Below are 14,111 nucleotides of genomic sequence, written 5' to 3' on the forward strand. Positions count from 1 at the left end.
ATATTCTACTGTATCTTAGTCCATGCCGCTCTGACATCACTCGTCCATATATGTATATATTCTTAATTCATTCCTTACTTAGATTTGTGTGTATTGGGTATATGTTTTGAAATAGTTAGATATTACTTGTTAGATATTACTGCATGCCGGAGCTAGAAGCACAAGCATTTCGCTACACCCGCAATCACATCTGCTAAACACGTGTATGTGACCAATACAATTTTATTTTATTTTATTTGAACGTAGACCTGTCAACAAGAACAAGCAGCACTATCATGGTTGCTGTGGTCACAGTGCCCCCACGGTGACCTGTGTAGCTGGTGCCTTTGGGGACAGTAGTAAAGGAAACATAAACTGTACTGTTGCAAACACATCACTGTAAATCACATTTAAAGCGGTTGTGATAACAAAGGCGGAAATGTTTTGATTAAATTAGATGTGTGTCATGTTAAATAAACACTAGGATTTGATGTACAACTAGTCGAATAGCTTGGTACATGAGCTTGTGTTTGGTTAGTGGTGTTTCCATTTTAACTGATAGCTTCTCCAAAAATATCTCCCCAAAAATATAGCTATTATACTTAATCACTATGCATCATCAACCTGGACTCACGGGTAAACGTAACATAGTAAACGGGACACACCAATTAGTATGATATGTTACATTTGTATGGTATGTATTCATTTGTGGATGTACATCATCCATTTCGTATGATATGTTACGAATTACAAACTGTAAGATATGTTATGTGACGACCCTCCCACTCTGTCTGCCGAATACTCTCTTTGTTCTTGTTTTCATTAATAGGATGTCAGTGGGCGGAGCCGGGAGGGTCGTCTGAGAAATGGGACACACCTGGGCTCGGGTGTGTCCCAGGGATAAATACAACTTTCCCCCATTCATTGGGGAGACTCTTTCCATGCAGACACACTGTTGGATTTTGGTTGTGGCATTTTTGTGGCTGTATTGGTTGTTTGTTTGCTTTGGCACCTTTCAACACTCCTCATTATCACATCTATGCACATATCCACTCACTTACACTACTGATTACTTACTACACACACCATTGTTAATTGTATATAGTTTGCTTTTGTCTCCCTATTTGTTACGGGTTACGAGCCGGTTCGTGACAGTTACGTATTGCAATTCTTACAATATGTTACGAATTTCAATTCGTACAATATGTTCTGAATTTGCTAAACATATGATAAGTTACGAATTCCAATTTGTTGTTGCTAATGTTAGCTAGGTGGCTAACGCTAACGTTAGCTAGGCTAGTGCTTAGCGGTTAGGGTTAAGGTTAGGGTTAGTTTAAATAGTTAAGGTTAGGGGAAGGGTTAGCTAACATGCTAAGTAGTTGCAAAGTAGCTAAAAAGTAGTAAGTATTTACAAAAATGCTAAAGTTGTCCAATAATGAGATTCGAACATGCAACCTTTTGGTTGCTAGACGTTCGCGTTATATGCCTATCCATCCACCCCGACCAACTACCCTACTTTCATTTTTGCTTCTGTCTTATGTAATCATACCAAACGTAACATATCATACTGATTTGAGTGTTACGGATTTAAGTTTGCTATGTTACGTCTAGTCTATGAGACCAGGCTGGCAGCATTTTAAGAATATACAAATCCACACACTAATAACATCTAATATAGTCTCCAGGTTATTATTTGGAATCTGATAGGAGTATAAATACAGTGAGGGAAAAAAGTATTTGATCCCCTGCTGATTTTGTACGTTTGCCCACTGACAAAGACATGATCAGTCTATAATTTTAATGGTAGGTTTATTTGAACAGTGAGAGACAGAATAACAACAAAAACATCCAGAAAAACGCATGTCAAAAATGTTATAAATGTATTTGCATTTTAATGAGGGAAATAAGTATTTGACCCCTCTGCAAAACATGACTTAGTACTTGGTGGCAAAACCCTTGTTGGCAATCACAGAGGTCAGACGTTTCTTGTAGTTGGCCACCAGGTTTGCACACATCTCAGGAGGGATTTTGTTCCATTCCTCTTTGCAGATCTTCTCCAAGTTATTAAGGTTTCGAGGCTAAGGTTTTTGGCAACTCGAACCTTCAGCTCCCTCCACAGATTTTCTATGGGATTAAGGTCTGGAGACTGGCTTGGCCACTCCAGGACCTTAATGTGCTTCTTCTTGAGTCACTGCTTTGTTGCCTTGGCCGTGTGTTTTGGGTCATTGTCATGCTGGAATACCCATCCACGACCCATTTTCAATGCCCTGGCTGAGGGAAGGAGGTTCTCACCCAAGATTTGACGGTACATGGCCCCGTCCATCGTCCCTTTGATGCGGTGAAGTTGTCCTGTCCCCATAGCGGAAAAACACCCCCAAAGCATAATGTTTCCACCTCCATGTTTGACGGTGGGGATGGTGTTCTTGGGGTCATAGGCAACATTCCTCCTCCTCCAAACACGGCGAGTTGAGTTGATGCCAAAGAGCTCAATTTTGGTCTCATCTGACCACAACACTTTCACCCAGTTCTCCTCTGAATCATTCAGATGTTCATTGGCAAACTTCAGACGGGCATGTATATGTGCTTTCTTGAGCAGGGGGACCTTGCGGGCGCTACAGGATTTCAGTCCTTCACGGAGTAGTGTGTTACCAATTGTTTTCTTGGTGACTATGGTCCCAGCTGCCTTGAGATCATTGACAAGATCCTCCCGTGTAATTCTGGGCTGATTCCTCACTGTTCTCATGATCATTGCAACTCCACGAGGTGAGATCTTGCATGGAGCCCCAGGCTGAGGGAGGTTGACAGTTCTTTTGTGTTTCTTCCATTTGCGAATAATCGCACCAACTGTTGTCACCTTCTCACCAAGCTGCTTGGCGATGGTCTTGTAGTCCATTCCAGCCTTGTGTAGGTCTACAATCTTGTCCCTGACATCCTTGGAGAGCTCTTTGGTCTTGGCCATGGTGGAGAGTTTGGAATCTGATTGATTGATTGCTTCTGTGGACAGGTGTCTTTTATACAGGTAACAAGCTGAGATTAGGAGCACTCCCTTTAAGAGTGTGCTCCTAATCTCAGCTCGTTACCTGTATAAAAGACACCTGGGAGCCAGAAATCTTTCTGATTGAGAGCGGGTCAAATACCTATTTCCCTCATTAAAATGGAAATCAATTTATAACATTTTTTACATGCGTTTTTCTGGATTTTGTTGTTGTTATTCTGTCTCTCACTGTTCAAATAAACCTACCATTAAAATTATAGACTGATCATTTCTTTGTCAGTGGGCAAACGTAAAAAATCAGCAGGGGATCAAATACTTTTTTCCCTCACTGTATGTATAAAGTGTTTCTATATAGTATATATGTAAAGTGTTTCTAAATCCCTTTTTCCTTCTGCCTGATAGGTTTAGTCATACAGATAGAACTATCTAGTTCTTCAACCTTTCACTGGGAATTGTGTAATATTACTCACTCTTTCCTGGGTGAGTATGACTTGAGGCATCTTTTTCATTGATTCCTGTGGTTCTGCTTGGAGTTCCCAGGGTTTGCTGTTGTGCAAGTGCCAACTTATTTCATGCGGTCATAAACTGAAATGATAGTTCCACGATAGTTCCACAACCATATGCTTATTCATTAGTGCACATGCTCAAGTAAGCCTACAGAAGGTTTCAGCTCATTAGGTAAGTGATGGGTATGGCATGGGCCCTCTGAAAATATAATAAAGTGAAAAACACTAATCAATTCCAAAGAAACTATTCACATCTGCATGCAACATCTGTATGCCCATATTTTTCTTCAGATTGGGAAATTACACTGAGTATACAAAACATTAAGAACACCTGCTCTTTCTATGACATAGACTGACCAGGTGAATCCAGGTGAAAGCTATGATCCCTTATTGATGTCACTTGTTAAATCCACTTCAATCAATGTAGATGAAGTGGAGGAGACAGGTTAAAGAAGGATTTTTAAGACTTGATTGTGGATTGTGTATGCGTGCCATTCAGAGGGTGAATGGACAAGACAAAATATTTAAGTAGAATAACAATTTGATGTAATCTTAATGACACAGTTCATCATATTTTTTTATTTATTTTTTATTTTATTTTACAACACCTGGATCAGGTGTGCCAAGAGGTCACTAGATGGGCACTTGTAGTTACATCCAGGAGGGAGATAGGGAAGATGGGGAGGGAGCGCCTTCTAGCGATGGAGGGAGAGTGGGGGGGACAGCTCTGGGGGGAGGGAGGCGGGGGTACAACCCTGGGAGGGAGGGAAGGAGTTGGGTGGGGGTCTCATTATCTTTAGGTTTTTCTTTTCCTCTCCCTATCCCAACATAAAGAAGGTAAAGGGAACATTATTTATTTTGTATGCATAGCTGACTATTATATATGAATGTATATCAATAGGATGACTTTTGATTTCCAATAGGAAAAAATGTGTCCAATAGGATTCCGATAGAGGTGACACAAAATCCTATAGGATTGTGAGAATCCTACAGGGTTCTATTGGGAAAATCTAGATTTCTATAGAGCTCGCCAGTTTGTAGTCCTAAAAAACAGAAATGATTTACCTCTGGTTCGTTCAGCCATTCCTATGGGCAAAGTGAATGGGGAAAGAATAAGGTTTTGGAATAAACGCGGAAAATAAGGTTAACACAGGCTTATGAGATCTCATACATTTTTTCCTATAATATAATATATGTCAGTTAACCTGCCCTTTATGAATTATGAAGCCTTTATGTGCATTGTTTTTATTATTATTACATAAATGCTTCCAAATTCACAAAAAGTGACGTTAGCTGCTGAAGATTAGTCTATCTCATAGAACAAAACGTAGGGGCTCTTCTAAGCCTTTGTTTACCACAGACCTTATTTTCGACGTTTATCCAAAAACCCTACAACGAACCATGGCGGAGTTAGTGCCTACAAAAAGACGCCATTACTATTGCTCTCTATAGATGGGGAAAACGGGGAAAGCGCCATATTTACCGCCTTGTGTTCACCGTGTGTTGATGTGAGCGGTGCTTTATCCCCGTGTTCCGTTTGAAGGATACGTAGCCCGCCACAAACGGCTCCTCCTTGCCCGTTAACAGCTGTGACAACACTGTGCCTCCCATCCCATTATTCGAGCGTGGACAGGTAATCTCAAAGTTGTTGTTAATTTAAATCAATTTCAGTAACACTGACCGTCTTCCATAATGCCTTTTTGCAAATTGATGTTGTAAGCTACCCAATAGATGGCTATTGTTGAACTATTTATCTCGTTGTTTTTGTTGTCGTTGGGTATTGAGACAGGTTTGTTGAAGATTGCGGGGCTGTACATCGTAATATTATGTAATCGATTTAAGGCTATCCTGCGCTTACTTTCCATTTGACCGAAACCGTTGCTTTCTTTGACCAGGCCTGTGTTTTGGTCTCTATCTCAGACAGTAGGCTACATTAGGAGCGATTTGTGAATTAATCAAAGGGCTACGCCAAACGCCTAATTTAGTCATTGCGTCGTTATGGTAGGAGTATGCATTGGGATTTATCACCAGGCTGATAAATGCAGAGAAATTAGCTGAAGAAGGCATATTTAGTGATCTCCTAATCGCGCAAGGTTGATGGAGGGAGGTGCGCACTCATGACTGTTTATCAGGTGTATTATGGCGGGTGCAGTAAAATGCATATGTTCAGTGTTCTTCAACTGCAAATTGCACCTGCTCAGAGCACTTCGTCGGTGAATGCACTGCCCACCCCCCCCCCAGCTCCCCGTCTCCCTCTCCTGCTGAGTCTGACTCGCTAGTAGGCCTATTAGCTAGTGGAGGTGCCAGTGGTGATGTTGAACTGGCGGGATTAGCAGCGCTGCTAGTTAAGGCATCGCCACCAGGAACAGTTTCCCCCTCACTCCTCTCCTCCGGCACTGACAGTTCTCTGGCTCGTTCTGGGTTCGACTCACCATCTTTCTTTGGATTTTTGGACTTGAAATAACGAGGAGGCAACTTGATTTAACGCTGACAACTTTTATTACAATGTCTACAGTGCGAACAGTGAAACAATTAATAAATGTCGCGAGAGGTACCGGATCCGGCCAAATAAACTCAGCAAAAAAAGAAACGTCAATTTTTCATGAACCTGTCTTTCAAAGATAATTTGTAAAAATAAAAATAACTTCACAGATCTTCATTGTAAAGGGTTTAAACACTGTTTCCCATGCTTGTTCGATGAACCATAAACAATTAATGAACATGCACCTCTGGAACAGTTGTTAAAACACTAACAGCTGACAGACGGTAGGCAATTAAGGTCACCGTTATGAAAACTTAGGACACTAAAGAGGCTTTTCTACTGACTCTTACATTTTAGTAATTTAGCAGACGCTCTTATCCAGAGTGACATACAGTTAGTGAGTGCATACATGATACATTTTTATTTTTTTTCATACTGGCCCCCCGTGGGAATCGAACCCACAACCCTGGCGTTGCCTTAGACCACTGCGCCACTCCAAAAGAAAGATGCCCAGGGTCCCTGCTCATCTGCGTGAACGTGCCTTAGGCATGCTGCAAGGAGGCATGAGGACTGCAGATTTACATTTACATTTTAGTCATTTAGCAGACGCTCTTATCCAGAGCGACTTAGATGTGGCCAGGGCAATAAATTGCAATGTCTGTACTGTGAGACGCATAAGACAGCGCTACAGGGAGACAGGATGGACAGCTGATCGTCCTCGCAGTGGCAGACCACATGTAACAACACCTGCACAGGATCGGTACATCCGAACATCACACCTGCGGGACAGGTACAGGATGGCAATAAGAATTGCCCGAGTTACACCAGGAACGTACAATCCCTACATCAGTGCTCAGACTGTCCGCAAAAGGCTGAGAGAGGCTGGACTGAGGGCTTGTACGCCTATTGTAAGGCAGGTCCTCACCAGACATCACCGGCAACAATGTCACCTATGGGCACAAACCCACCGTCGGAGTTGCAAATAAAAAGTCCAGTGTCTGTGTTCTTTTGCCCATCTTAATCTTTTCTTTTTATTGACCAGTCTGAGATATGGCTTTTTCTTTGCAACTCTGTTGACGTTGAGACTGGTGTTTTGCGGGTACTATTTAATGAAGCTGCCAGTTGAGGACCTGTGAGGCTGTCACGGTTCAGACAGACGACAAGAGGACCACAATTGCGTCACACCAGAAAGTTTATTTAAACTTAAGGGGAAAGGGATGTAGGGAGTGAGTGAAGGCTCCAGGGGTTATCCCGTCCGATGTGCTGGGTCTGTGCCTCCCCCAGTGGCAGCGATGCGTCCGATGACGCCGGTGGTTGGTGGTCCAGAAGTCCTGGGGGGAGGAAACACAGACACAACGGGGCGGATGAAAACAGGCAGAAGTACAGTTCAAGGGAAATCCAAATACGTTGTAGCAAGGCAGAAGGCTGGTCAGAGTTACCGGGGTCGAAGAGTAGTCAGGAGTCGTAATGGCAGAAAGCAGGTCTGGGTTTCCTGGGGCAGAAGAGTCTCCAAGAATCAGGCAGGTCCGGGGTCACAAAACAGGGGTGAGCCAGAAGCGCGAGCACACAGGTTCCGGGTGTGAGCTTTGCAGACGATCTGACAAAGGAGAGCTGAAAGACGGGACTTTAAATACTGGGAGAGGTTAGTGGGTAATGCAGCGCAGCTGGCAGAGTAATTAGAGCCGAGCAGAGCAGGGACAGGTGGAGCTCGTTAGGCTGAGTAGAGAGAGAGAGATGAGCAGAGTGGAAGATAGTGGAAACACATTAAGGTGGTAACCCGGTGGAGTGAGAGGGCTCATGACAGAACCCCCCCCCCAAGGGACGGCCCCAGAAGTCCCAAGAGCAACACCACGCCGGGCGGGAGGAGGGGAGCCGGAGGAGGGCTAGAACTCCTCCGAACGGTCCGAGCGAACGCCCTCATCCTCGGAGGAAGCCGGAGGGCCGTGGTCGGGGAGATGGGACAGGTCCCGAGACAGGATCAGGCACAGGACAGGAAGCCGAGCGGGCAGGACGGTTAGGGATCCCTCTGGGGCGGCCCCTACGGATTGCAGGTTGATCAGGATGCCGTTGGTGGAAGGCGGTGATGAGAGTCCTATCCACAATCCGACTAGCTGGCACCCAGGTCCTTTCCTCAGGTCCATAGCCCTCCCAGTCAATGAGGTACTGGAGACCCCTACCCCTCCGTCTGGACCGAAGCAGGCGGCGGACGGTGTAAACCAGACCACCATCGACGAGCCGTGGAGGAGGAGGACAAGGCGCAGCAGGGACCAGCGGACTCTCATGAACGGGCTTAATCTTAGACACATGGAAAGTGGGGTGCACCCTCATGGAATTAGGCAGTTGGAGCCGGACAGCAGTTGGGCTAATCACTCTTATGATAGGGAATGGGCCAATGAACCGAGGTGCCAACTTCTGCGACTCCACCCTGAGTGGCAGGTTCCTTGACGACAACCACACCCTTTGACCAACATGGTAGTTGGGAGCAGGGATTCTCCGACGGTTGGCCCCGGTAGTGTAGCTGGCAACGGATCTGAGAAGTGTGGCTCGGGCCTGTGACCAGGTGCGGCGACATCGACGGGCAAACGCAAGTGCAGATGGGCAAGTAACCTCCCCTTCCTGACTGGCAAATAGAGGAGGCTGGTATCCATAAACACATTGGAAAGGGGACATACCGATGGCAGAGCAGGTCAGAGAATTGTGTGCGTACTCCACCCATGTCAATTGCTGCGACCAGGAGTGGGGGTTGCGTGAAGTCATGCATCGCAGTGCCTTCTCGAGCTCCTGATTTGCCCGCTCTGACTGCCCATTGGATTGGGGATGGAATCCGGAAGTCAGACTGACTGTGGCTCCCAGCAGGTGACAGAACTCCTTCCAAAAAGCGGAGGAGAATTGTGGACCACGGTCAGAAACTACATCCTTTGGCAGTCCGTGGATCCGGAAGACGTGTTCCAGGACCACCTGGGCGGTCTCCTTGGCGGTTGGGAGCTTGGGGAGGGGAATGAAGTGTGCCATCTTGCTGAATCGGTCAACTATGGTGAGAATGACGGTCTTGCCCCTTGAAGGGGGCAGCCCCGTGACAAAGTCAAGGGCGATGTGAGACCAGGGACGTCTGGGCACAGGCAGGGGCTGCAGCAATCCGGCTGGGGGCTGGCAGGACGACTTGTGTTGGTTGCAGATGGGGCAGGCTTGGACGAATTCCCGTACATCCTTTCTCAGAGCGGGCCACCAGAACCTCTGGGCGAGCAGGTTGTAAGTGCGGGTGGAGCCAGGGTGACAAGCTAGGCGGGAGTCATGTCCCCACTGAACGACCTGGGACCTTAGGTTTTCGGGGACAAAAAGGCGGTCAGCTGGGCAAGTGCTGGGACCGGGCTGGTTACGGAGAGCCTCCAGCACCTGTTCCTCAACAGCCCAGGTCAGAGCTGCTACGATGCAGGGACTTGGCAGAATCGACACAGGATCCTTGGAGGGGTTGTCATCCTTCTGGAATTGACGGGGAGAGGGCGTCTGGCTTGGTGTTGCGTGACCCAGGCCGGTATGACAGAGTGAAATTAAACCTGGTGAAGAACAGGGCCCAGCGGGACTGCCTGGAGTTCAACCGTTTGGCCGTGCGGATGTACTCCAAGTTCTTATGATCGGTCCAAACGAGAAATGGAATGGTGGACCCCTCCAGCCAGTGACGCCACTCCTCCAAGGCAAGCTTCACAGCCAGCAGCTCTCGGTTCCCTATGTCGTAATTGCACTCAGAGGGGACAACCGACGTGAGAAAAAGGCACAGGGATGGAGCTTCCTATCCTCCGCAGCCCACTGAGAAATCACAGCACCAACTCCCACATCCGAGGCGTCCACCTCCACAATGAATTGCCGGTCCACGTCAGGCATCTGGAGGATGGGAGCGGAGGTGAACCTTACCTTGAGGGTACTGAAGGCCTTGTCGGCTGCTGGGGTCCAGGTGAAGGGTTGCTTGGTGCTGGTTAGAGCAGTGAGAGGGGCAGCAACGGTACTGTAGTTCCGGATAAACTTTCTATAGAAGTTAGCAAACCCCAGAAACTGTTGCAGCTTCTTTCTGTTCTCCGGAACTGGCCATGAAGTGACTGCTGATACTTTGGCAGGATCCATTTGGATACTTCCCTCTGCCACTATGTACCCCAGGAAGGCCACTGTCTTGACGTGAAACTCACATTTCTCTGCCTTGGCGTAGAGGGAATTCTCCAGAAGACGATGAAGGACTTGCTGGACATGGCGGGTGTGTTCAGACAGGTTTCTGGAGTAGATTAAGATGTCATCCAGGTAAACGAAGACAAACTTGTTTAACATGTCCCGCAGTACATCATTCACTAGAGCCTGGAACACAGCAGGAGCATTGGTGAGGCCAAAAGGCATAACCAGATACTCGTAGTGGCCTGTTGGTGTATTGAATGCGGTCTTCCATTCATCTCCCTCCCGGATCCGCACTAGGTGGTAAGCGTTTCTGAGATCCAACTTGGTAAAAACAGTGGCTCCCTGGAGCAACTCAAAAGCAGAGGTGAGCAGAGGGAGAGGGTAACGGTTTTCACTGTGATGTCGTTGAGTCCCCTGTAGTCGATGCAGGGGCGAAGAGATCCGTCCCTCTTCCCCACAAAGAAGAAGCCAGCACCAGCCGGAGATGAAGATGAACGGATCAATCCTGTGGACAGAGAGCCATTGATGTAGTCCTCCATGGACCTTCTTTCAGGAGCAGACAACGAATAAAGACGGCCCCTTGGAGGGGCTGTTCCAGGGAGGAGGTCGATGGCACAGTCGTACGGTCGGTGAGGGGGCAGAGATGTGGCTCTAGCTTTGTTAAACACTTCTCTGAGACCATGGTAGCATTCTGGGACATGGGAGAGGTCAGGAGCGGAGTTAGTAGGTACTGGCCGAGGGGGTAGTGCGGCAGCAAGCAGGCAGGTTCGGTGGCAGTCCTCTCCCCACTCCCTGATCACCCCGGTCACCCAGTCGAGCTGAGGGTTGTGCCGGGCGGAGCCATGGGTAACCCAGGATGAGGGGTTGGCCTGGAGAGGGGAGCAGGTGAAACTGGATAGTTTCTTGATGGTTTCCGGACAGACCCATCAAGACCGGGGCCGTGACATGAGTGACCGATCCGAGTAAGTGTCCGTCCAGTGCCCGGGCAGGAATAGGAGGTGTCAAACGGAGGTTCTCCAGTCCCAGTTGGCGTGCCAGCTTGATGTCCATTATGTTGGCTTCGGCGCCCGAATCCACCAGAGCAGCCAGGGTGTGAGTTGAGTCAGAGAGGCGGAGGTGAACTTGCAGCAAGGGTTTGCGGTCGGAGGACTGGGTGGTCATTGAGCTCAACCGGACTCCCCCTATGCCCGGTGAGCTTCGGCCTTTTAAAGGGCAGGTTACCACACGATGTCCATCACCTCCACAATAGAGGCAGAGGTTTGAGGTGAAGCGGCGCTGGCGCTCTGCAGGAGTGAGAGAGGCTCGCCCAATCTCCATAGGCTCAGACTGATCAAGCTGACTAGGGTGAGTGGCAGTAGCTGACAGGAGCCCAGTCGGATCTCTCCGAATGCCGGTAGTTGGTGGACCTTGGCGCCCCCTCTCACGACGACGGGTCTGTATCCTTCTGTCGATCCGGACAGTCAGTGCGATGGCTTCATCAAGAGTGGAAGGCAGTTCATGGGAGACCAACTCGTCCTTGATATAGTCAGCCAAGCTATGGAAGAACGCGTCCACCAACGAGGGTGTGTTCCAAGAACTTCGTCTTGCCAGGGTTCGGAAGTCGATGGAATGGTCTGCGACTGTACGTCTGCCTTGTCGAATACTGAACAGTTCACGAGACGCCTCTGCGGTTGGTGAATCCAGGTCAAACACCTTCAGCATCTCCTCAGCAAACAGGTCGAAGGTTGCACATGCGGGGGTTTGACGTTCGAACTCTGCTGTTCCCCAGAGTCGAGCTCGGCCCGTCAGGTGAGTGATGGCATACCCGACCCTAGCCCCCTCCGTGGCGAAGGTCCTTGGCTGCAAGGAGAACTGAAGTCGGCAGCTAGTCAGGAATGGCCGGACCTGGGTAGAATCGCCGTTGAACCGCTCGGGGTTTCCAATCTTGGGTTCCGGGGTAGCGGCGGCTATGGCCGGGGCAGGTAACTCGGAGGCAGGGCTGGTGGGCAGACTGGCTGGGGTAAGGTTGGTGAGGAGTTGGATGATCCCGGCGAGTTGTTGTTGCTGCTGCTGGGACTGCTGCTGGTGCTGCTGGAACTGCTGATGCTGTTGGTGGCCGACCTGAAGCAGAGAGGTGACGTCGCCGCTCATGCGGCTTAGCTCTCTCTCAGTGTGTTCCAGGCGTAGCATGGCGGTGGGTTGCTCAGGTTCTTCGGCTTCCATGTCGGGGGAAGTGTGCGCTGAGTCCATGATGGTCAGATCGTACTGTCACGGTTCAGACAGACGACAAGAGGACCACAATTGCGTCACACCAGAAAGTTTATTTAAACTTAAGGGGAAAGGGATGTAGGGAGTGAGTGAAGGCTCCAGGGGTTATCCCGTCCGATGTGCTGGGTCTGTGCCTCCCCCAGTGGCAGCGATGCGTCCGATGACGCCGGTGGTTGGTGGTCCAGAAGTCCTGGGGGGGGAGGAAACACAGACACAACGGGGCGGATGAAAACAGGCAGAAGTACAGTTCAAGGGAAATCCAAATACGTTGTAGCAAGGCAGAAGGCTGGTCAGAGTTACCGGGGTCGAAGAGTAGTCAGGAGTCGTAATGGCAGAAAGCAGGTCTGGGTTTCCTGGGGCAGAAGAGTCTCCAAGAATCAGGCAGGTCCGGGGTCACAAAACAGGGGTGAGCCAGAAGCGCGAGCACACAGGTTCCGGGTGTGAGCTTTGCAGACGATCTGACAAAGGAGAGCTGAAAGACGGGACTTTAAATACTGGGAGAGGTTAGTGGGTAATGCAGCGCAGCTGGCAGAGTAATTAGAGCCGAGCAGAGCAGGGACAGGTGGAGCTCGTTAGGCTGAGTAGAGAGAGAGAGATGAGCAGAGTGGAAGATAGTGGAAACACATTAAGGTGGTAACCCGGTGGAGTGAGAGGGCTCATGACAGAGGCATCTGTTTCTCAAACTAGACACTCTGTATTTGTTCTCTTGCTCAGTTGTGCACCGGGGCCTCCCAATCCTCTTTCTATTCTGGTTAGAGCCAGTTTGCGCTGTTCTGTGAAGGGAGTAGTACACAGCATTGTACGAGATCTTCAGTTTCTTGGCAATTTCTTGCATGGAATAGCCTTCATTTCTCAGAAGAAGAATAGACTGACGAGTTTCAGAAGAAAGTTATTTGTTTCTGGCCATTTTGAGCCTGTAATCGAACCCACAATTGCTGATGCTCCAGATACTCAACTAGTCTCAAGAAGGCCAGTTTTATTGCTTCTTTAATCAGCACAACAGTTTTCAGCTGTGCTAACATAATTGCAAAAGGGTTTTCTAATGATCAATTAGCCCTTTAAAATTATAAACTTGGATTAGCAAACACAATGTGCCATTAGAACACATGACTGATGGTTGCTGATAATGGGCCTCTGTACGCCTACAGTGAGGGAAAAAAGTATTTGATCCCCTGCTGATTTTGTACGTTTGCTCACTGACAAAGAAATGATCAGTCTATAATTTTAATGGTAGGTTTATTTGAACAGTGAGAGACAAAATAACAACAACAAAATCCAGAGAAACGCATTGATTTGCATTTTAATGAGGGAAATAAGTATTTGACCCGCTCTCAATCAGAAAGATTTCAGGCTCCCAGGTGTCTTTTATACAGGTAACGAGCTGAGATTAGGAGCACACTCTTAAAGGGAGTGCTCCTAATCTCAGCTTGTTACCTGTATAAAAGACACCTGTCCACAGAAGCAATCAATCAATCAGATTCCAAACTCTCCACCATGGCCAAGACCAAAGAGCTCTCCAAGGATGTCAGGGACAAGATTGTAGACCTACACAAGGCTGGAATGGGCTCAAGAAAGCACAAATACATGCCCATCTGAAGTTTGCCAATGAACATCTGAATGATTCAGAAGAGAACTGGGTGAAAGTGTTGTGGTCAGATGAGACCAAAATGGAGCTCTTTGGCATCAACTCAACTCGCCGTGTTTGGAGGAGGAGGAATGCTGCCTTTGACCCCAAGAACACCAT

The 14,111-nt window shown here is 48.0% G+C and overlaps 1 protein-coding gene across 2 annotated transcripts in view; it reads left to right on the forward strand.

Annotated features, from left to right (window-relative positions):
* The first annotated feature begins 4,946 nt into the window (after window positions 1–4,946).
* Window positions 4,947–14,111, forward strand: part of LOC121533593 (ceramide synthase 2) — a 36,424-nt gene continuing 27,259 nt past the window's right edge. For both annotated transcript variants that reach the window (XM_041839674.2, XM_041839675.2), the window contains exon 1: window positions 4,947–5,113. The gene's annotated coding sequence lies outside the window, so the exon portion shown is untranslated. The remainder of the gene's footprint in view (window positions 5,114–14,111) is intronic.

Source organism: Coregonus clupeaformis, chromosome 20 (assembly GCF_020615455.1).
Source record: "Coregonus clupeaformis isolate EN_2021a chromosome 20, ASM2061545v1, whole genome shotgun sequence".
NCBI classification, from domain to species: Eukaryota; Metazoa; Chordata; class Actinopteri; order Salmoniformes; family Salmonidae; genus Coregonus; species Coregonus clupeaformis.